The 23,113-nt window shown below is 42.5% G+C and overlaps 1 protein-coding gene and 1 non-coding gene across 3 annotated transcripts in view; both read left to right on the plus strand.

Moving 5' to 3' along the window:
* The window catches only part of Aim2 (absent in melanoma 2), a 146,326-nt gene that overhangs the window by 19,526 nt on the left and 103,687 nt on the right, over nt 1-23,113 (plus strand). Inside the window, exons 1-2 of one of the 2 annotated variants that reach the window (XM_040287249.2) lie at nt 21,936-22,313; nt 22,467-22,535. The exons of the other annotated variant lie outside the window; for it this stretch is intronic. The gene's annotated coding sequence lies outside the window, so the exon portion shown is untranslated. Of the gene's footprint in view, nt 1-21,935; nt 22,314-22,466; nt 22,536-23,113 lie in introns of those variants that run through there. 2 annotated transcript variants of the gene reach the window in all.
* Nucleotides 21,835-21,908, plus strand: Trnar-ucu (transfer RNA arginine (anticodon UCU)). Its single transcript has one exon. It is a non-coding gene; the product is annotated as a tRNA-Arg (tRNA).

A 23,113-nucleotide genomic window follows, 5' to 3' on the forward strand; every position in this document is an offset into this window, starting at 1 on the left:
TGTTTTGGAGAGAGAAGTATTAAGGTTAGCAAATGAGACTCTGGAATGCTCTTTTCCTACCGGCTCCTCTTCCCTTTTCTGCACCATCAGCATCATTTTGGCAGCAGTTTAGGTCTTGGGAATAGGAAGGAGTCATTGGCTTTTAGAATCATAGAGTAAAAGAGTATTAGAGTTGTAAAGGGCCTTACAGATGATCAAATTAATAATAGTACTTGAACAGACGAGGAAAATGAAACTCAGAAGCTTAAGTGACTTTCAGGGTTCAAAGAGCTAAAGAGGAAAGGACTTAACCAGTATCGGATTGGGGAGTTGGAAGGATAAGGATCTCATTCCCAGTATTTTAGAGCGATGCCCGAAATTTGAGGAATTCCTCATTCTTGCCTATCTCAGAATGGACAGGTAGTTTCTCCATGAGCTACTTACTCCTTCCTCATTTAAGTAGCTCCTTGAGGATCATCATTTTAGTGCTCTTTTCACCCCAGGCACCTTCTCACTTCTCCCTCCCTCCCCATGAAGAAAGATCAGCCTGCAAGAATTCTCCTCCTCGTAAAAATAGGTAAAGTAAAAGCATCCATGTTGGGTTGGGATCTCTATGGTTACTCCCTGCTCTAAAATGCTATGACATACAGTGTGCGTTTCCCAGAGACTTGCACAAAGTCTGGAGTAGGTTGCCTGTGGGATTTCAGAACTGGCAGCCACAGTGAAAATTGTGGGGAGCAGGGAAGGGGAGTGAAGAGAAGAAGGCTGGTTTGGCCTCCTGGATGCCCCTGTCCACTCAGCAACAGCCTGGGTAGCTGGGGGTGTGGAATGTGGTGCTGGCACCAGTGCTGGGCTGGACACAGCTGTGTGGGCCCTGGGCATTCCTTTCCCCACGCTGCTGCTGCTGCTGCTGCTCTGCTCAGGAGAGGAGAGGGAAGGAACTCAGCCTGCGTGGGGGGGGGCGGAAATTTACATATTCTTCTGGGGGAGGGGATGGAAGCACCTGGAGGGGAAAATCTCAGAGGACTTGGCTCAATATCCATTCAGATTCTGCATCACGCTCTAACCCTGCTCCAGCTCCCATTTTCCCATTATCGGTGAATTCTACGTAGGTTTCCACATTGCTTTCTTCTTCGGCTTTCCACCCAACTAATCCAGTACTCCTCATGCTGCTTCTCACTTCTATTATCCAGTTTTAATTAACACCATCCTTAATAATAACCTCCGTATGCATTTTAATTCTAACCTTAATTGAATTCTAATTTCAATCCTAACCCTAATCTGTTACAGACTTTAACTACTCATCTGAAGGCCAACCCCAATTTAATTGCCAGTTTTAACCCGCATCTTCTTACTAACCAGTTTTAAGCCAACCACCAGGAAAGCAACTTGCACATAGTAAAAAATTATCACAAGTTGCATTTCTTTTTTTTTTTTTTTTTGGGGGGGGTGGAGATACCGGAGATTGAACTCAGGGGCACTCGACCACTGAGCCACATTCCCATCCCTGTTTTGTATTTTATGGAGAGACAGAGTCTCACTGAGTTGCTTAGTGCTTCCCTTTTGCTGAGGCTGGCTTTGAACTTGTGATCTTCCTGCCTCAGCCTCCTGAGCCGCTGGGATTACAGGCAGGCGTGAGCCACCTCTCCAGGCTAAGTTCCATTTCTTGAGAAACCATCATGTGCAGTACTTTGTGCTGGGTGCTTCACATATACAGTAGTATCTCATTTTAGTGTGATTGTGATTCTAACCTCCCTTCCTAATACTAGGAAACAAAGGAAAAACAAGGTTACATAATTTGTAAATAGTGGATCCAGATTCAGGCCTGCTTGACCAGAACAGCTGTGGTCACTCCTCTTTCTGTTAAGAAATACTTTTTGATTTGGCTTTTTTTTTTTTTTCATTTTAAATGGTACATCACAATTTTACATAACAGTGGGAATCACTGTTACATATATGTAAATGAGCACCACATAATTTAATTGCATTCCCCTGTACCCGCCTCCCTTCCCTAATGAATACTTTTTGACTGAATTCCTCTAAAATCCTAAATAATACTGACTGGGGTGATTTCTAAAATTCTGAGTTTCTTAAAAGCTTCTTGTGATTAGCTTCGTTCTTTTTAAAAAATAAATAGTAGCACCAAATAGAAACTGGCTCTTCAAAATAAACTAGCCCCAAATCTCCCTGCCCAGAGACCCTATTGACACTTTAACACATTAAGGTAATTTATGGATAAAGTTAAAATATTCAAACTGTAGAAAGAAACAGACTGCAGAGAAAAGCCTCCTGTCCTTCCCAGAGTAGCCATATTGCACAACCCCAGGGGGCATCGTTCTAATTGGAGTTGTGGGCGCAGCAGCAGTGCGTCCCACAGCTTTCCAGAAAAGCAGATCAAGTCAAGGTAAATATCTACCAAATTAAATCACCCTGTGTGTGTATATGACTTAGGCATGAAAATCACCAGACACTTTGAATTTTATAATTGGCAAAAACTTTTAGAGGCCAGACTCTCTCGCTACAAAGCCCCTTACACTTCTCACAATATGCACAAGCCCTGTCTGTGGTATTCATTAACCCTTTTATGGAGGAGGACAGTGAGGTTTGGAGAAGTGAGATGACTGACCCAGGAGCACCAAGATGAAGGATGAGAGACCTTGGTTTCAAATGCAGATTTGTTTAAAAAAAAAAAATCCTTAGCCTCAAATCCTTAACCTTTCCACCTACCCGGAAAGGCTTTTAGTAGGAGGCCCTCTGGGCTTGGTTCTGAAATCCAGAAGGGGAGTTGCTTGATATTAGACAGGAGGACGACTTGGAAGACTGTAGATGGACTCAGATGGATATAGGAGGAGACAGGGCAAGGAGGGAGGGAGGCGGATAACTGCATTTCACAGGGAAAGGAGGAAAAGGTGAGAGAGTAAGAGTGGGACAGAATAAATGTGAGCAGAGACGGGACAAATTTTTTGTGATAACTTCAAGCAAAAATAAAATCATGTAATAAATATGTGTGTCACTATTGCTTCAGCGACAGGCTGATTGATGTATTGTGGAAAGACAGTAGACACATATAATCATCTGCAAACAAAAATGCGCATTTTCAGTTACATGGGAATCCGTAACCTCTCCAATAAAACATCTCCATGTTCCCCAACTTGCACTCGGCGCTCCAGCAATAGCAAATGGCTTGTAATTTCCCGAACATACTGTGTTGTTTCATGCCTCAGTGTCTTTGCACATACTATTTCCTGTACCGGGATTGCCCATCTCATTAGATTGGGTGAAAATTGTGCTTGGGTTTATCCATCCAAACTTTGATTAGCTTTTGCTGTCTCTGTGAAGCCTTCTACCTAGAGGTAATCACTTCTTGCTAAGTGCTACCACTGTATTGAATATGCACCTCCACTCTTACACATTTTTGTGTGTCGCAATGATCTGTCCACTTTTTCTTCTCTAACTGTGCACATTTTAAGGGCAGAAATGATATTTCATGAATCTCATTATTCTCAGTGCTAGGTGTAGATAGTAAAAAAAAATAGTAGATTCTCAGTTAATTCCGGATTAAGATGAAATGTTTATAAAGGCTTAATCAACTTTTTTCCATAAACCCATACATGCATGTGTGTAACCATACTTCACCGGTGTACTTCGTGCAGGTAGGTATGCATTTGATTGCAGAAATACATGCTGTGTAAGATAAAGTGATTGATTCTAATACACATATACAATATTTTCATCCACTTACTCAAAATACATTTTGTAATTCTTGGAATTGACCTGAGCATATCACAGCCTTTTACATCACTTTACTTTGTGGAAAGTGTTTATCATTGGAAGATAGCTTTTAATTTTGAAAATAGCCACGTATCTTTCAAATCCAAGCTTTATGCATAAGTTCGTATTCATACTGGGAGACACAAAAATAAGATTTTTCTGCAAAGTGATAGTAATAGATTATAGTTTGACTTAGATGTTGGTTCTTCAGGTGGTTCCCAAAGAGATATTCTAGAAAATTTCTGGGTAGAAACATGCTGGTCTATTTGTAAGTATAAATGAAGTCAAATAAGAATTTCCTCATTTTATAATCATGCCTGGTGAGCAAACTTGGTGTGTATAAGAACAGAGCTCCCTAATCATTCATTCATTTATTTATGGTTTACTTTCTATGTGGCATGCTGAATGCTAGTTGAAATTGATTGGTGGTTTGACCTGATTATTTTTTTTCTCAGCCTACAAAAGATATCTTATTAACTTTCAGATTTTCATTTTTTAAATTACAAAATAAAAGATTCAATGGATTCTCTTATCCCATTCCTAGTTCCCACATTTTGGGGCCTCATTTTCTCTGTGAGAGTTAAGGACAGGATAATATGCAAATACTTGATAATTAAAACCAATCTGATAGTAATGCTTTGCCTTTCAGAAAAAAATAAAGTGGGAGTGGATGTTAAAAATGCTATGAGAAAATTTCTATGTCTGGTGCTAGTCACTTGAGAGTACAACGATGAGTAAGTAATGAAACCTACTTGCAAGGAACTCATAGTCCAGTGGGGAAGATAGGTTTGCAAGCACAGAATTTCTATACCATGTGAAAAATGCTACCGTAAAATTATCCATGGGGCACAGTGGGAGCAGAGAAGAGGTAGAGATTAAATTTATGGAAAACTTTAAGATTAGGAGTTGTCTAGGTGTAAAAGGAAATGCAAGACCTTGTGAAAGAGGGAACAGTATATGCAGAAACAGCAAAGAAGGAAACCACATAGTTGTGGCTGGACTGAAGGGAATTCGTGTTAGAGATTGCTCTTTATTCTGCAGACAAGGAGGCATTGAAGGGTTTAAGCAGAGAAATGTCAGGGCCAGATTTGCATTTTAGAGCGATAACTCTGGCAGTGGTGGATGGATGGATGGGAGGATACACATCATTTGATGCAGAAGCCTGACCCTTCTGGGGACCACAAATTCAGTGCCATGATGTTGGATAGAACCCACTGAGTGTGGTCCTGTCTTGGATTCTATGGGTAAAGTAGAGAGAACACGCACACGCAGGACACTGTTATAGGACCTCGACACCAATACATGATGTCGACATTGCTGTCAAGAGGGCCAATTGAATGGGAGGGAGAGAGAAGCAAGCCTAAATAAGAGACAGACAATGGAGGTTCCACTCCACTCTCTCTGAGCTCTTGGACTTTCTGGTGATAAGGAAGCTTTGTAGGCTCAAACAACAAGCACTACAAACAGGGAAGTGAGTGTGTGTGTGTGTGTGTGTGTGTGTGTTTATAAAACATTTCATTCATGCATAAGTTTCCTCTTTTGTGCATGGATTTATTCATTCAGCATTTACAGGGTGCCTACAATGTGCCTGACACTTTGCGTATGCTGTATTACTTAGTATTTAGGCAGGGCCCTGCAACTTGCAGGTTGTATTTATAGATGAGGGAAATGAAGCCGGGGAAGTTTGGTAACTTCCTTTAAGTCAGTATGAATTGGCGAAGCTGAGATCTTAATTTAAGTGTGTCTCTAAACTCTCTGGTCCTTCCCATCTGGGCTTGATGAAAAGAGTTACCTGGGGGTACCTGTTAAAAAGAACACAGACACCCAGAATATTCCTGTTTCATATGCTAATAAAGAAGATTCCTGATCGGAATGCCAACAAGTGTTCCCGGCTGATTCCTACACCCTGAGGATCTCAGAACACAACTCAGCTTCAGCCTGCATCTTCTGACCAAGAGCTCATGGAGGGAACCCTGTGTGTAAATACTCTTAAAGAACACAATTGCGTTAAGGTTCCAAATTAGGGCTGGGATTGTGGCTTAGTGGTAGAGTGCTTGCCTCTCACATGTGAGACCCTGGGTTTGATCCTCAGCACCACATAAAAATAGATAAAATAAAAGTATTGTGTCCAATTACAACTAAAAAAAAAATTAAAAAATAAAAAAGTTCCGAATTAAAAAACCACCATTGAGTCATTCAACAAGTTTTCTTGACTATTCATCTCTGATGATCCCTAACATTGTAAAAGCCTGCTTAATCTGCTTTCCTGTTTCTTTCTTTTTTTTTTTTTTTTTAATATCTCCAGCCTGCCATGCACCTGTTTACCCCAAACATGTGCACTGGCTGATCGGAGTTGGAACCCTTCTTCTCTGCCCTAGGCTGAGCTGTTCTTGCTTTTGCAAATCAGCTTCAACTTCACTTTCTCAGAGAGCCCTGCCCATTCCATAGTAACTCATTTTTTAAAAATATATTCCTTTTTCTAATAAATATAAGCTCTACGGGAAAAGAAACTCTGCCTGCTTTGATCAAAGGTATATTGCCAGAAACTTAAAGGATATTACACATTAAAAAAAAAATGCCTGCCACATAACAGGTTCTTATTAAATACTGGTTGAATGGATGCATGAAAGAATCCGCTACTCATCACCATCTTTGGAGATGAGTGTTCAGATTCTTTGATTTTTACAGCTTGATTTTATAATTGAGAAGTCTTGTCTAAGGTCCAAAGTAAACCTCCGAGTGCCGTGTAAGGCTTTTCCCTCTGGTTCGTGAAAGAAGACATCCCATTCTGTTTACTAGCCACTATATTATGTCCCTCTAGGGGCCTTCAGACGGTTATTAAATTGTATCTCAACCTCTTATACATTAGGTGAAACGTCCCAATCCTTAACCTTCGGCCGGTTCCTTTGTCATTTCAGTACTTCTTGACTGATCCTTTTCTTTTAGATAGTTGGGTTCAGGACTGGTCCCAGTACATAAGTGAGGCTGATGGTTAGACGTTGAACACAAGATGGTATTCCGGTCCCTCTTGTATGTTTCTTGCTATTCTTTATTTTTAAACTGTCCTCTCTGGCTAACTTATGGTAGGTCGTGGTCCATTTGAGTCCTAAGATCTCTTCAGGACCCCCAAATTCTAGAGCTTGCTACTTCTAGAAGAGTTAATTCCTCATCAGATGATGCCTGTTGAAGATTTCCACCAGAGCTTCTGTGTGTGCTAGTGCCTGTGTGCACATAAGGATGATGGTTATTCCTACGATTACACCAGAAATAAAAGGGAATACATTGAAGGTGTTCTTGCTGCCGTAGTTAGCTTTCTGTGGATGCTGAAGGCCTACAAATGACTTGTGTATTCAACTCAAAAAAAGTTAACCGGGTTTTGGGCCCGTTTGAAGGAGACACTTCTGACTTAAAGGAGAAGTATGGATTTTGATGTTGGACTTGCCTGAGAGTTAAATACCAGCCGTGCCATTTTGAGATTAGATTTTAATTATTGCACATCTCAGAGACTTGTTATGAAGATAACTGAGGATATTTATGTGAAACTCCCAGCATCTAGAACTCATTCCATGCTAGTCACCTTTCTCAGTGCCTGCTCCTTCTTGGAGATGTGCCATAGACTCTTGTCCTGTGCTCATTGTGTGCAGGTAAAGAACTCCTTGGATCCAGATTTTCAGTTTCAGTCACTCCTTCCCTTTAACCCAGGTCTCTTCTGTTTAGCCTGCTCTCTGCTACCCTCGTGTGGCCACCCTGACCCCTTGTCATTCCTGATCCTCTGCCCCCTCATTGCGGTGACTTTGCTGTAATGCAGCGCCTTCCCAGCCCCTGGGCAGACGCATCCCAGCTCCTCTGAGTTTTGAATGCATACCTGAAACATTTTCCCAGTTTCACTGGTCTCTTCTCAGGTAGTGTTATTTCAGTTCTTTTAACCTCTCCTCATACCTTTCTACTGCGAATCTCACTGTCAGAGATGCGGCATGAAACACATCCCGCATCTTGCAAGTTTGGACCCAGTGAAGTCTCTTTGGGTTTCCCAGCATCCATTGCCTTGCTTGGCACCAATATCTCTGTCCCACAAATACTGAAAAGAACATGAATTTCTTTAGTTATGTAGCTGTAGAAAGCCCTTATTTTCCTTCTTTAAGTTAATGAGGAAGACACATCTACTCTTGCCTCGTGTCTTACGGTGTGGAAGGGTGGACCCAGAATGTCAGTGCTTCAGAATGAGGATGGACGAAGGATGTGTCTGCTCTCCCACTCTCCTAATTGCATATTGTTTCTAACATAGGGAATGAAGGATTATTTAGCATCGAGTTTGGTTGAAGAAAACTTTGTGGATCACAAAGGAAAATTAAATTTGGTGAGATAGCTTTAAACCAGACATGGGAGGGAGATATTGGACAATTTGGCCCTGAACATATTTTTTTTTCCTTCTTTTTCTAATGCTGTGCTGGGGATTGAACCCAGTGCCCACCATGTGCAATGCAAATGCTTTACCACTGAGCTATATCCCCCGCCGTTGAAAAGCTTAATCTTTAATCCAACATCAGTTGAAAAAAGAATTGTAGCAGGTTATTATGTGAGTTGATTAGTATTTAAATATGAATCCTCATTTTCAGTATAGTTAAGCTGTATTAATTTTTAATTTGTAAATTCGGTATGGCACTATGTTAAATTTCAGTAAGATGTTTTATGAAATTGACCAGACAATTCTAACATTCCCTTGGAAGAGAGAACCAAGAATAGGCAAGATTTTTTTTTTTTAAACACATGGGTATAAGGGGGAAACAGGGGTTTTGACCTGCCTTAAGGTATTTTACAATTATATCAATTATTGATAAGAGAGAGCATATCTACAAACTGACAAATTTAGTGTATGAAGAAGAAGTGCTGTCTTCATCCTGTAATACACGTGTAGTACATCATGTAATACACTTCTGATCAATGACCAGTTGATGGCATTGAAATCATCTGTCATATGTTTGTCTGTTGGGGTGACAAACATGTAACTCTAGCCTTTCCTAATTTCATTTGCAACAATATATTTCAGAAGGAATGGTGCTAACAATACAAATTTTTTAAACTACAGAAAAAAAATATTTAATCTTGGAGTGGGGCAGGCCTTCTTAAGCAAACATCAGAATCCATAAAGGAAAGAATTGGCAAGAGTTACTACATGAGTTTTTCATTGACATCGTTGTAAACACCATAGACAAAAAAATTTAAAAATAAGTTACAGGCTGGGAAAATCTTATTTACAACACATATACCAAAATATTAAAGTTTATAATAAACAAAATATCCAGTAATTAGACACGAAGGAGCAAACATTCAGTAGAAAATTGGGCAAAGGATAGGAGTAGGAATGATCAGAAGAAAATATAATTGTCCTATAAACATCTAAAAAGATGATCAACCGCATTTGGATCTTGAGAAATGCAAGTTAAAGCATGAAACAGGCCCTAGGTTGTTACAAAGCAACAAAGAGACCCATTAGATTGTTAAAAATTAAAACAGCATTCAGTGTTGGCAATTGTTTGGGGAATAGGCACCTTCATATATTATGAGCGAGAATGTAAATCGGCAAAGCTTTTTGGGAGATGCTTTGGCAGAATATATCAAAATTAAAAATGGAAATACCAGAGGTGCTATTTCTACAAATTGTGCTATAGATCTATTCACACATGAATGCCATGATTTATGTACAGAGGTGTGCATCACATCATTTTTTTTCCAGTGGTAAGAAATTGAAAACAACCCAGATATCCATCAATAGTGAATTGGTGAAATAAATAATGCTATATCATACTTTGTAATAACAGGTTGCAGTTAAAAAGAATGAGGTAAATTTATATGTACCAAGGTGGAAAAATACCCAAGATGTATTATTGTTAAGTGAAAATACAAAAGCATACACATAGTATTACTCCTTTGGTATAAAAACAGTAAAAAGCTTAAAACAATATAGGTGTGTATGTTAAATTTTATATACATGCAAATACGTATTAAAGGAAATGAATGATTGCTTATAGGTTATGTGACCTCAGGCAAGATACTTAGGCCCCTTCATATTTTCTTTTCTATTTTTTTTGCCTTCTAATATTTTTAAAATTTATATAGAACAGCGGAATGCATTACAACTCTTATTACATATATAGAGCTCAATTTTTCATATCTCTGGTTGTATACATAATATACTCACACCAATTCATGTCTTCATGCCTGTACTCTGGATAATAATGATCATCACATTCCACCATCATTAATTATCCCATGCCCCCTCCCTTCCCCTCCTACCCCTCTGCCCTATCTAGAGTCATCTATTCCTCCCATGCTCCTTCTCCCTATCCCACTCAGAATTAGTTTCCTTATATTAAAGAAAACATTCGGCATTTGATTTTTTGGGATTGGCTGGCTTCACTTAGCATTATCTTCTCTAACTCCATCCATTTACCTGCAAATGCCATGATTTTATTTTCTTTTATTGCTGAGTAATATTCCATTGTGTATATATGCCACATTTTTTTATCCATACATCTATTGAAAGGTATCTAGATTGGTTCCTCAGTTTAGCTATTGTGAATTGTGCTGCTGTAAACATTGATGTGGCTGTGTCCCTGTAATAGGCTTTTTAAGTCCTTTGGGTATAGACTGAGGAGAGGGATAGCTGGATCAAATGGTGGTTCCATTCCCAGTTTTCTAAGAAATCTATTTTGTTTTCTTTATAAGGATAACAGATACAGGAATTACACAGATGCCCTTAGGGTTGTATGATATGTGAGGATTACAGAACCTATTTCATATTGTTTGAATAGTGCCTGACACACAGTAGGCACTTGGTCAGTGTCCCTATTATTCGGATGCATCTTGAATTCCGACGATTATCATTTATAGAGTGGGAGTTTTAAGTCATCAAGGGGCTATAATTTTTATTAATATAGCATGTTTAATATTTTTGCAATGATTATGTGCTTACCTATCGAACAATCAAAAATCTAAAGGCTTATTCTAAAAAGATCAGCTAAAAGGTGATTACAGAAATCCCAAGTCCAGGTAAAATAGCCTTCAGAGCTGGGAAGGGGAAGGAGGGGCTCATGTTCGGGGTTGGTTATGGGAAGCCAGAGGGAGAAAGCAGACAGCTCCCAGCTTAGGCATGTGAGTGGCTTGAAAATGCTGAGCCGTGGAAAGATATAGTGGAGTCAGGAGAAGATTTTTGTGGGGTGCAGTATTTTGGGATGAAGGAAAGATTTGTGTCTGAGTTCAGATTGCTGTGACAGAATACAGCAGTAGGCTGGGTGCTTCAACACCAGGCATTCATTCATTTCTCATGGTTTTGGAGGCTGGAAGTCCAAGACAGAGGGATCGTCTCACTCAGGGCCTGGGATGTACTGCCTTCCTGTTTGCAGACCGCCTTCTCAATGTGTCCTTGAAGGGTGAAGAAAAGATCCTCTCTCTGGTGTTTCTTCTTGGAAGGAGACGAATCTCATCAATGGGGGTTCCACTCTTATTACCTAATTATGTCTCACCTCAAAAGGCCATCACATTGGGGATCAAGTTTCAACCTATGAACCTGGGAGAGACAGGAGCTTTCAATTCAGAGTAGTGGGCTTTGTTTAAGTCATGCTGAGTTTAAGCTGATAGGAACCCATTTAATAGGAAATACTCAGTAGATTGGATATGAAAACTGGAGATCCGGAAAAAATGGAATGTTCTACTATGTTAAGGTGGAATAGTAGAAAGATCATGAAGTTCTCAGGTCTCATTTCATGACTTCTCTATTATTATTTCCATTATAAAAAAATAATAAAAATTAAGAATGGTGATATTATTATGAAATGATCGCTGGGAGAGGACAGAGACCTCTTCCAGTGATTTTGGTTGTTCATTCCATTTATGTATTTATTTATTTATTTTCAGTAAACATACATTGAACAACCAGCATGTGCCAAGCACTGCTCAGACTGTCAAGAGCAGAAAGAACTTGAGTTGCTTACCATCTGGTGTGAGACAGACAGGCACAAGTTAATTATATAATACACTGGGCTCGGGGCTCCAGTAGCCATATGCAACTGGTTGCAGTAATGGTGTGAAGATGGGTGGGATCCAATCTGCTCCGAGTTGTACTGGATGTCAGGGAGGATATGGCTGAGCTGAGTCTTCAAGGAGGAAGAGCAGTCTTCCAAGCAGATGTGAGGGTGGGGGGAAAAGAAGGGCATTCCAGAAAGAGGCAACCTCTCTGCGTACCAAGGCATATTAATGAGGAACTAGAACCTTTATTTATTTATTTTCCCATTTAAGAAACTGCAAGTGCGTTGGTAATGCCCAACCAAGGCGAGGGGTAAAGATGGAGACAATATAAACGAAGTTGAAAAGATGGGTAAGACTCTGATCCTGGAGGGTCTTTAGCTCATCTCTAGGTGATAGAGAAGTAAGAAATATTGAGTTTGGCCTTCAAGAAAAATCTCCGTCGCTCTGCTGGTGATGTGGCAGATGGGTGGAAGAGGAGGAGGAGCCAAGACAGTTGCTCATAGACAGAGAGGAGTTATTAAAATATTAAAATTGTGCTTGTCACAGAGGATGAACTGTTTGAACTAAGTCGGAGGCAATGGCAAAGTGAGGGACAGATTTGAGAGCCGTGCAGAAGGCAAAACAGATAGACCTTAATAGCTGATTAAATTTGGAGGATCAAGATGGGGAGAGGAGTCTTCTCAGACTCCAGGATTTGGGCTTAAATGACTGGATGGCCAGTTTGGTCTTCCCAGTTCTGCTTTGACCAAGTCAGTTTTCTCCCTTCTGTTTACTGCTGTGTGTGTAGCCAGTTTTCTATTATCCTGGTTGCAATCTCCATTATAATTTACCTTGACTACTTACAAAAGCCTCCTCCTTGCCCTTCTGAAATCATCCACCGCACAGCCACCAGACTATCTAAAATGCAAATCAAATCCTAGTTCTCCCTTCCTTAAAACCCTCCACTGCCTTTGCATCTCCTGCAGGATTAAAATCAAAAGCCTTTAACATGACATCAGAGGAGCTTCACGGCCTGATCTCTGCCGCCATCCACTCTCTCACTTCCTGTCCTTGATGTTTAGCAACATCTCATTTCTTGTAATTTTTCACCCAGATATTTTTTTTTGGCTCTATTTTTACGCATGCTGTTCTCTAACTTTAGAGTGCCTTTCTTCCTCAGTTTCCCTCACACACACGCACACACACAGACACACAATCTATTTCCCAACTCCACTGTCTTTTTTTTTTTTTTTCTTTGTGAACTGGTTAGCAGCTGTTCTTCTTTTAAACCTCAGTTTAGGTCTGTAGCTTTAGAAAACTCCTCAGACTGGACTGGTTTCGCCCATTTTTATTTTTGCGGCATGCTGGATGTATCTCTACAGTTGAGAAACATTGCTTTATGACTCCCTTTATGTTCCTGACTTTATTAAGGGCAGATATGATGTTGTCATTATCTCTTTATCTTCAATGCATAACACATTTCTTGGCATACAATCGGGGCTCATAGGTTTGTGGAATGAACAAACTAATAAATTAGTGGGTGGAGAGTGCTACTACCATGAGCTAAGTTAGTGGATTACAAAGATCATATTTATGGGGCGATAGGAGCACGGATGTATTCTGCAGTTGAGATGGCTCAGAGTCAGAGAGATGACAATCTTTGGGCAGTGGAGTCTACCAATCTGGATTTCTTGTGAGATGTCTGATTTTAAGCTATGGATATGGAGGTTTTTCAGCTCTTAACTGATAGTGTGTGCTATATGTGCCATTCAAACTCACCCAGGGAGAAAATATAAAAGAAGAAAACCAAGGCATACTTAGTGCAGTATGTTTGACCACAGACCACAGAAAACTTTACTTACACTTTGCTATTCTCTAGAACACACATGCTTCTTGGATGTAGAATGTCTCCCAGAGGTATGTGTGTAAGACTTGGTCCCCAGGTATTGAGAGGCGGGGCCTGGGGCAAGTCTTAGATCATTGGGGGTGTGCCCTTGAAGGGGATATGGGACCTTGTCCTCTCTTTCTTTTCCCTTTCTCTCCATAGCTCATGCTAGAAGCAACTTTGATGGCCATCATATGTCCCCTACCATTGCCATCTAGCACATCCATCAGAGGCCTAAAGCAATAGGCCCAACTGATCTTACTCTGGAACCTCTAGACCTGTGAGCCAAATGAACCTTTTCTCTTTATAAGCTAATTATCTCAGGGATTTTGTTGCAGTGATAGAAAGCTGACTAACATGTGGGCTCATACATATTCATGGTGTAACTAAAAGATACATAAGATTATGAAACAATACATGGTTTTATTAGAGGGTAATGTCCTCTGGTATTTTCTTTTTTCATTCTGTCTTGTCCTTTCCTGTCCTATCCTATCCTACCTACCATTTCTCTCCTCTTTTATAAAAATGCAACCAGCATTCTATTTTGCTGTCTGATGAACACTGCTCTTCAGAAAGCTAATACTTAAGAAAGAGAAGGGGCTGGTGAAGGAATCTGGAAAGAAGGAATTGAAAAATAAAAACAAAAACAAAAACAAACAAACAAACAACAACAACAAAAAAACACTAAGAAGAGAATAGCATGTGCCAGCGAAGCCACTGGATTGAGTCTTTTTTAAGAATGAAGCTGTGGTCACAAGTGTGAAATGCTACAGGAAGGTGAAGTGAGACTATTGAATCTGACAATTAGGAAGCTATTAGTAACTTTAGCGAGGACACTTTAGCAGTAGCTGGATTGAAATCAATTGAGGAGTCATTGAGGGGAAGGAAAAAGAACCGGAGCCTACGCTCTTTTAAAAACAGAGACGGTGGGGCACAAGTCTGCTCAGGATTTTCTCACCTTTTATCTCATTTGTTTCTTATTCCGACCTTACAAAGAAGGCATTGCTCCTTGTGTGGATTTTTTAAAGGCAAATGTGTAATCTGCGTCTCAGAGAAGGTCATTCAGGTGCTCAAGGTTTCTATCAACACACAGTAAGTCGCCGCAGCGTGTGATTTAAACCCTGCTCACCCCAACTTTAAAGTCTGTACTTTTCCAACTGGACCATAATGCTTAGTGCATTTTTGTAATATTGGATCAGTAATTTAATTTCTATGGGCCTGAGTTTGCTAATCTATGTAATTACAGATGGAAAGGGTGGATAAAAATCACAGACTCCAGAGATATGGAAAGTAAGGAGCAAACATTCACCGACTTAGTGTTTTCAATTTAATCTTCAAACTGTTTTTTTTTGTTTTTTTTTTAAAAATTATAGAAGTAATAAGAGCATAAGCCAACATTTCAACTGATGCATAAGGTCAAAGGAAGCTTAGTTATTTAAAAAAACCCTCCTCTATTTTTGAGGATTCTGTGATTCTAGGCAGAGGTTATTCTATCCTTTTAATTTCCTGGTTTACCAGTTAAGATGGAATATAGAGCATTTTTGCTCTTCCTACCCTGCCCTTCCCCACAACGGAGACTATTTGGAGGATCAGTGGCACTATGGTGAAATACAAAGAGCACTGAATGAGGAGTCAGAAAACCTGGAACTGAAGAACAGCTGTGTAAGTGACCAGCTGATTGATTTGGAGCCAATCGCTTGTTCACTCAATTGGACGTGAGTTTCTTATGTTTTGACTTAAGGTAATTGGGAGGGAAATGGGCTGCTGAACAGCAGACCTCCCAGAGCTCAGTCACCTGAGGCTGCTTGTTCTGTGTTCCAAGTATGGCAACATTGTACCCCACCCGGTGGCCATTCCCAGGCCTGCCTGGCCCTCCTGTCCTCTCTGATGACCCTTTTCCTGGAGGCTGCCTGGAGTGGACAGAGGTCAGGATGCTGCACTGTTGCAGCATGATTTGGGGAAAACTTCCTCATGTCTTTGATCAAGGTGGTTCCTTTGTAAAAGGAAGACAATGATAATAATGTTCTCCCCACAGTCTGGGATAGTTCTGATGATAAAATGAGATAAAGAATTCAGAACACTTTTGTCATCCTCATTGGCTTTTGCTTGCTCTTCTTGGCCCAGTCCCGGAGATTAAACCCTGGGCCTTGTGCACACTTTTGGCAAGTGCTCTGCCACCCCGAGCCCCCAGCCCCAGCCACTACCATCATTATTCGTACTGTCTCATGATCATAGAAAGATAAAATGAAGAAGGACCATGAGAAATTCAACTCCCACATTATTTACAAGCTGTTTTTCAGCACTGAGGATTGAATCCAAGGTCATTCTGTCCCCAGCCCTTTTTATTTATTTATTTATTTTTTATTTTGAGACAGGGTTTCACTAAGTTGCCCAGGCTGGCCTTGAACCTGGGATCCTCCTTACCCCAGTCTCCTAAATCAGTGATGTTACAGGTATGCACCACCACGCCTGGTTGAACTCCCACCTTCTAAAGAAGAACTTGAGCCCGAAGGAGATGAGCTGATTTACTCTGGATAGAACACTTCCCCTTATCCCTGTCTTAAGTACAGAAATGGGATGTTCTTTAGGGACAGACTTTTGAAGGCGGCAACCCAGGTAGTCATTGAGTGTCATAGAAGGACGAAACACGTAGGACCTTTTGTGATTTGTCAGACCTAAGATTCTTGTGTAAAGAGACAAGTTTAGTCTCTGAGACTGTTTACCTCCTGAAACTTCCATAGTAATGTGTTTTGGCAGTAGGGGAATCGAACCTAAATATGCTCTACCATCGAGCTACGTCCCCCATCCTTTATTTTTTATTTTAAGACAAGGTCTTGCTAAATCGCTGAGGCTAGTCTCAGACTTGCAATCCTCCTGCCTCAGCTCTCTGAGCCACTGGGATTACAGCATGCACCACCACTATCATGTTTTTTTTTTTTTTTAATTAAACTGACACAATGTGAAAGAGGAACACCTAGTACTTGACTAGGTTCACCTCAAGGTTCCTTCCAGGATGAATGTGAAATGTCATCTATAGCAAGCAAATGACAGAGAAAGCCCAGTTCACCTGTAATATTCCAATGCTTTTGAATCTCTGTATGATTATTGACTCTTTAAGGATCTGCCTTCTGTTCTTTGATCTCTGGCCTAGAGTCCCTGACCTTTCGGGACCAGGGTCCCTCAGTAACCATAAAGACGAAGGAGACTGCTTTCCAGCTCATATCCATGGAAACTCAGTGCCGTGGGTATCAGCAGAGCCCCGGTCAGGACATTTCAGTTGTAAATCCTGTGACACACAGAAGTCCTAGGCAAAGAGTTAAAGAGGCACAAGAGTGTCGTAGAGCCCCGGGTATCTGAAGGTGAACCGGGGGGAGAACGGAAGTTGCCCAGGCTGGCCTTAAACCTGTGATCCTCAGGAAGCTGGCACCAGGTGGCCTGAGTAGAAAGGGACTCAGGAACAGACACTATCGGTTGTGCCTTCAGAAGGAGTCTGTCTCTGGGGAGACCAGGACTAAATGGATGATGGGTGAGAAAAGAAGTCTGAAGGATGAAATCCGGAGGGAGGAACAAAGGGCCTGAGGCTGAAGGGCTGATGGTGACTCAGACTCTGGGTAGCAGCCCAGCGTCATGAGAGAGGAGTCTGGAGGCTGGGGAGACTCGGGGAGGCTTAGGATGATGGCTAAAAGGCACAGAGGTCGAAAAGGGTAGTGGGCTGAGGCTGGGAGAGACCAGGAGCAGTGAGTCTGGGCAAAAGTGTTTGGAGTAGCTAAGCACCGAGTGGGGCTCGGCCAAGAAATTGAACTTTTCCAGAGAGCGACAGGGTGGTGAGAGGATCAGGGAATGCCAGCTGCAGAATGTGGGAAGAAGTGCGATGGACATGAGTCATGAGAGGTGCGGACCGAGGGGAAAGGGACATCTTAAAGCAGGAACTGACTGAGGGTTATGCGTCCTGAGGAAGAAGGAGACATTGGTGGGGATGGTGGAGAGGAACTGGAAGACGACAGAAGTGGGGACCCAAGAAAGCGATGGGCTGGGGGTTGGAAACAGAGGCATAGAGAGCCCACCTTCCACAGAGGAAAAGTGGGGTTGACACGGGGAGTTGGCACCAAAAATTGACGCATTTTTTGGAGGGTCTGGGTGAACCAGAAAGTTTTTTTTTTTTTTTTTTCCTAAATTCCCATAAAGATCAGGTGGAATCTGGTGGCCATTGCCCTTCCACCCATCAAAACTGCTGGCGCCCCCATCCTTCCCGGCCAGAGGGAGACTTGCTCTCCTTGGAGACATACTCCGGAATTGTCTAGACTGTTCCTGGAGAAGACTGCAGAGGCAGGAGAAAGACAGGGAGCTGAGAAAGATTCTATCTCCATTTGCTCCACTATTGTTAGGGGGTTGACGTCTGCAGGGAAGTCACTGTGACCTTGACTACCTCCAGGGTACAGCGCATTGACCGGTTCGAGTGGCCTGGGTCTACTTTTCTGGAATGCTTGCGAGGACTGTGTCACTTAGCTGGACTGAGCTAACGGGGAATGCTCTCTGAAAGCTGGAGATGAGTGAGGGAGGAAAATTGGCTCTGCATTGGTCTTCCTTGAGTTTGATTCTCAGGTTTGATTATTACCTGGATTATCTCCCATCTTCCTTCTCAGGGAAGAGCAAAGCAGGGTGAGGAGGAAGCAAACCATTTGCAGGAAGGAGGGACACAGGAGGCTTTGGGAACATGGGTGCTTCCGTGTGATGGGTTAGGAACATGCATGACAGGAGTCGGCCAATGAACAGGGAACAGGATTCCAGAAGGATGGAAGAATGGAAGGACCTTGGGTGATAGGTATGTCCATTTCATCCTTCTTTAAGGGCTAGGGAGTTAAGAGCTGACCATCTGTGGATTCTGCAGAGTAGGCCTGGCACCAGAGGCCCAATATTGCCAACCACCTTTTTCAACCTTCCTGGGAGGTGCTCACAGGAGCCATGAGGCGGGTGGATTCCCAGGGGTAAGCTAGTAAGAGGGAGCTGACGGACCACAGGTGGAGGTGCGAGGAGATGGTATATGGAAAGCATTTACACTGGACTGAACAAATAGGGTTGGGAATGTCGTCAGGACTGGAAGATGAAAATAAAATGTCTGAGGAGGCACCATCCAAAATAACCCTCTCTTTGTCTTGCTCGGGTAATATCCTTTAGTTTTTAAAATATGGACTAGTTGATATAGGTTCCTTTAGGAAAGCTCTAAGACCATGTAGAATGTGGGATTCGATTGTGATTTTTTTTCCCTCCTCTGGACCAAAGAGAGAAAATTTTTTCTTTTTGTATTTGTCATATGTATCCCAGCAACACTTTATGAATGAAATAAATGCATGAGCATCACAGTGTGTCTGTAGGGTCACTGAGTGGTATTCAATTAGAGGCATGAGTAATGTTTGAGTCACAGATCTTTGGAGAATTAAATCAGTATTTTTTTTTTTTTTTGGAAAGGAAATGCACTTATCTTCTTCTTAAGGGTTTACATAATCACAAATAGCATATACCTGCTTTAAAAGAAGAAAAAAATGTACTGTCCCCAGCCAATTTTGAGTGGCTTAACCTCATCTTTCCTGCCCCTTTAACGTTCTAGCTTTATTTGATTGTTTCCTACCTTATTTTTAAATTGGAAACATAGTTAGGAGACATTATTCATACTGTTGAGAAGCCTGTCTATCTTACGGATGATAAAAGATGTCAGAGAGACAAAGTTCAGTATTTTTGTTGACACAGATTATAAGTACAGAGTGTCCCTGAAAAAGTTGTGTTTTTTTTTTTTTCTTAGAATAGAGAGATTTCTGTGGGAAAGCGAGAGGAAGTTGAAGGAGGGGGATTTCAAGGGAAGGAAGAGACCCAGGCAACAGGGTCTCTGTGAGGCCTTGGAAACTTGACTCCTTATTTGCTAGGCCATAGAATGATTCCTTGTTTTCTGCCCTACATCATTCAGGGTCATATCCATATTGGAATTTACCTGCAGGATCTTTGAGGGTGGGATTTACCTTCTCTGTCTCATCCCCAGCAACCAGTGAGAGCATTGCAAATGAATGAAGCTCCCAAGGGAGTGGAAGATGGGGGGCCTCTACCCTGAGGTGGTGGAGAACACATGATCTAAGAGGCCGTGCAGCTTTGGGCTTAACTAGGGAGCGACAGGTTTCTTGGGTATAGGGCAGTGTCTTTGCTGAAACCAAAGGCTGTGTGTGTGTGTGTGTGTGTGTGTGTGTGTGTGTGTGTGTCTAAAAGATCATGGGCCTGGCAGGAAGTGTCCTCCCAGGCTGACCTTGCCTTTCCTTTGCATGTGAGCAGCTCTTTGCTGGCCTGTGAGATTGAGCTTCCCTTTGTAGACACCTGGGCTTCTTTGAACTGCTCCCTGACCAGCCCCTGCTTAGTGGCCACTTGGAGTACTCCAGGGTCTGCTGGCATTCAGTTTTTTGTCACAGGTCCTTGAACGAGTCTAGGGTAAATGTATTAAGAAAGACCAATTCTTTGCCTCCTTCTTATAAGTTCATAATGGACATTGTTTTCACTTTTCTGAGCGCCTGGCTGGAGGTCCTATGTGGAAGGCCATCTGGGTTGAAGCAGGTGTTGATTTCCCCCCTGGAGCTAGAGTCTCCTGCTTTCACTCCGGCCCTGAATCTTTTCGGTGGAACTTCCTACCGGGTCTCATTCTTGGGGCCATAGGATGGGTAGAGAGTGTGAGTTCAAGTGCTGTCTTGGAATGTGGAGAGTCCTTGAAGCTCTTCCTGTGTGGGTATTTATATTGGTCCCTTACTTGCCCAACGCCTGGTCTGACAGGTTAGGACTACCTTGCGTTATGATTGGAGTCTACTGTCAGCGTTCCGAGCTGTGGGTTGAGGAGACACCATGAGAGAGGAGGAGGGGAGTCTGCTCTCTGCTTTCCCTGTAACCTTTTGAGAGGGAGTAGGGTGGTAGACACTGAATCAAATCTTTGAATCAGTGCATTAGCATTGGAAGCATAGAGGTCAATTATCCCAGTGTGTCTGGGACAAGATAGGAGAAAATGAGCTGAGAGTAGGATAAGAAGGACTTGGATTAGACATTCCAAAGAACTGCCACAGTGGAAATTATGAACAACAGTGATAATTCTACAATCTTCTTGGGGAGGCTTTTGAAAATGGGAAAAGATTTTTTTTGGATCTGAGCTAGGTATGGGAGTCTTTTATATATGGTTATGGAGGGATAGTCAGTTCAATTATACTTGGATGCCTCTAGCTAACTTGGAAAGCTGAGAAATCCTCCTTTCTTAAATTAGGAAAAAATTTTTCCCTGAATGGAAAGAATTGTAGGGACTTAAGGGATAGGGTCGGTGCAGGGGAAGGGACACAGGTTTTCAAAGACTGTGTCCCTTAACTGTGAGACCCACTTGTATTTCATTAAAGAAATGCCACTCTTATCCGCCCTCCCCACGTGTACACACGCAAACTCTTAATTTTTGACACACACACACGTACACACTCACACTATACTGCTCCGTCTCCACTCCCAACCTTAATTCTAGTGAGGATGCTGAAGGCACAGCAAATCAGACTCCTGGTACCTCTTCTCTGGGCTCGACAGATACAATTCTGACAGCCGAGGAGTGGGCCAGTTTCCTGCAGCCCAGCTTTCTCTCCTGCCACTCTCTCTCTGCCGCCATTCAGTGTTTCTTCGAAGAAGCAGCTCCTTTGTTTCTGAGATCTAGGGTTTTCCCGAATCCCCCAGCTTTGCCCAGCCCCAGCCTCAGAATAGCTGGACCGAGCGAGCGAGCGACCAGGATGAAACCACAGTGAAGGAATGGGGGTGGAGGTGGAGATGGCTTCTGCCTTCTCGGCCAGGCTGGGTGCACTCGCCTTCATTAGCATGAGAATAGGAAGACTTTCCCGCATCCTTCCCAAGGGATGGAGAGGAAAGGAGAGCAGAGACTCTAGCTCTGTCCTACCCTATCAATAAAGATGCTGAGACTGGCAAAATGACCACTGTCACATTCCTCCTATCCTCCGAGAATCCTAGGACCCACAGTATTGAGGAAGGCTTTCATGGAGCTGGCTGGTGGATCTCCACTCCAGATTTTCCAGCTGTCCCTGTCCCCCCCCCCACCGCTCAGAGAGCAGGATGCTGAGATGGCTCGGTGATGCAGAAGGTATGTGCTTTTTCAGTTCTGGTGCTGATGCTGTGTGTGTGGTGAGGTCTCTGTGGCGCAATGGACGAGCGCGCTGGACTTCTAATCCAGAGGTTCCGGGTTCGAGTCCCGGCAGAGATGGTCACCTGGCAGGTGCCTCTTTTGTTTCGAAGGCTGTCCTGCTAGGTTGATAATTATATTTATTCCTCCCTGGAGGCTTTGGGGAAGAGAAAGGAAAGCCTTTTCCTTGGGAATCCTGGATCTCCTTCCCTTTTCCATTCCCTCCCTCTTCATTCTTTCTGTTTCTCCCTGACTGATTTTCCTTGTCCAGTGGAGGCTCAGATGTCCGCTGCATCTCTGCCCAGTCCGACCCACACAGCCTTTTTTGAATCCTTTGCTTCATAATGAGATAATTGATACATTGCGACCAAGACACCAGCTCACGGGTTCTGGAATCACTATGGTTCTCATCCGTTTTCCCTCTGGGAACACAAAAAGGCAGACTGACTCTTATGCAAAGGAGGAAATGTCCAGCTGTCCTCTAAGGTAACACCCACCTTGACCAAGCTCTTCTTTTGGGGGCCAGGAGATGGTTGGGTTCAGGAAGAGAATAATTCCTTGCACTTTGTCAGCTATCCTTTGTATTCCTGGGGCTTCGGGGGGACTAACGCTGATAACTCACTTCCTCTTACATTTCAGAGGTGAAATGTAATCATTACTCTCTGTCTCAGTGGAATAAACCTCACAGCAACACACTAATTACCAGTGGTAAGTTGGATGAGCTGGTCCCCAGAAAGGTGAAGTTCTTATGCTCAGATGCTTTTCACTGTGAAGTTTGCTGTACCCTTTCTGTTTGCAGGACAAGCTTTGAGGGTTGTGTTGTGAATTTCTTTCTTTTTTTTTTTTTTCCCTCCAACAAGCTGATGATCACCTCATCTCTCATCCTGCATTCACTTCTGTTCCCTGTCTCATCCAATGGGCCACATTCAGCCAGATTGGGAGCCTGGTCACATCAGGATGTAGCTCATGTTTCTATTTTCGGCTGGCCTGGCTCTCTCCCTTGCACATTGCTGCCTCTAGCCTATTAGCTGGAAGGGACGGCCCGTGCCAATGACTGACCTCCACCTCAGGTGAACCCAGGGAACCCCGACAGGACCCAGAGTCAGCACCCCTCTGACGTGGGACTCTGGAAGGACGGCCAGAGAACACAGCCATGGATTTACTCCAAGGAAGTTGAGGTTGGGAGAGGCAGAGGATCTCAATAACCAGTTTAACCAAACCATGCTAAGAGTGGGGAGAAAGATGAGAACTCTGGAGGGGGTTGGTGCTTTTTCCTTTGACATGTG

The sequence above is a fragment of the Ictidomys tridecemlineatus genome, chromosome 11, assembly GCF_052094955.1.
Source record: "Ictidomys tridecemlineatus isolate mIctTri1 chromosome 11, mIctTri1.hap1, whole genome shotgun sequence".
In the NCBI taxonomy this organism is placed as follows: Eukaryota; Metazoa; Chordata; class Mammalia; order Rodentia; family Sciuridae; genus Ictidomys; species Ictidomys tridecemlineatus.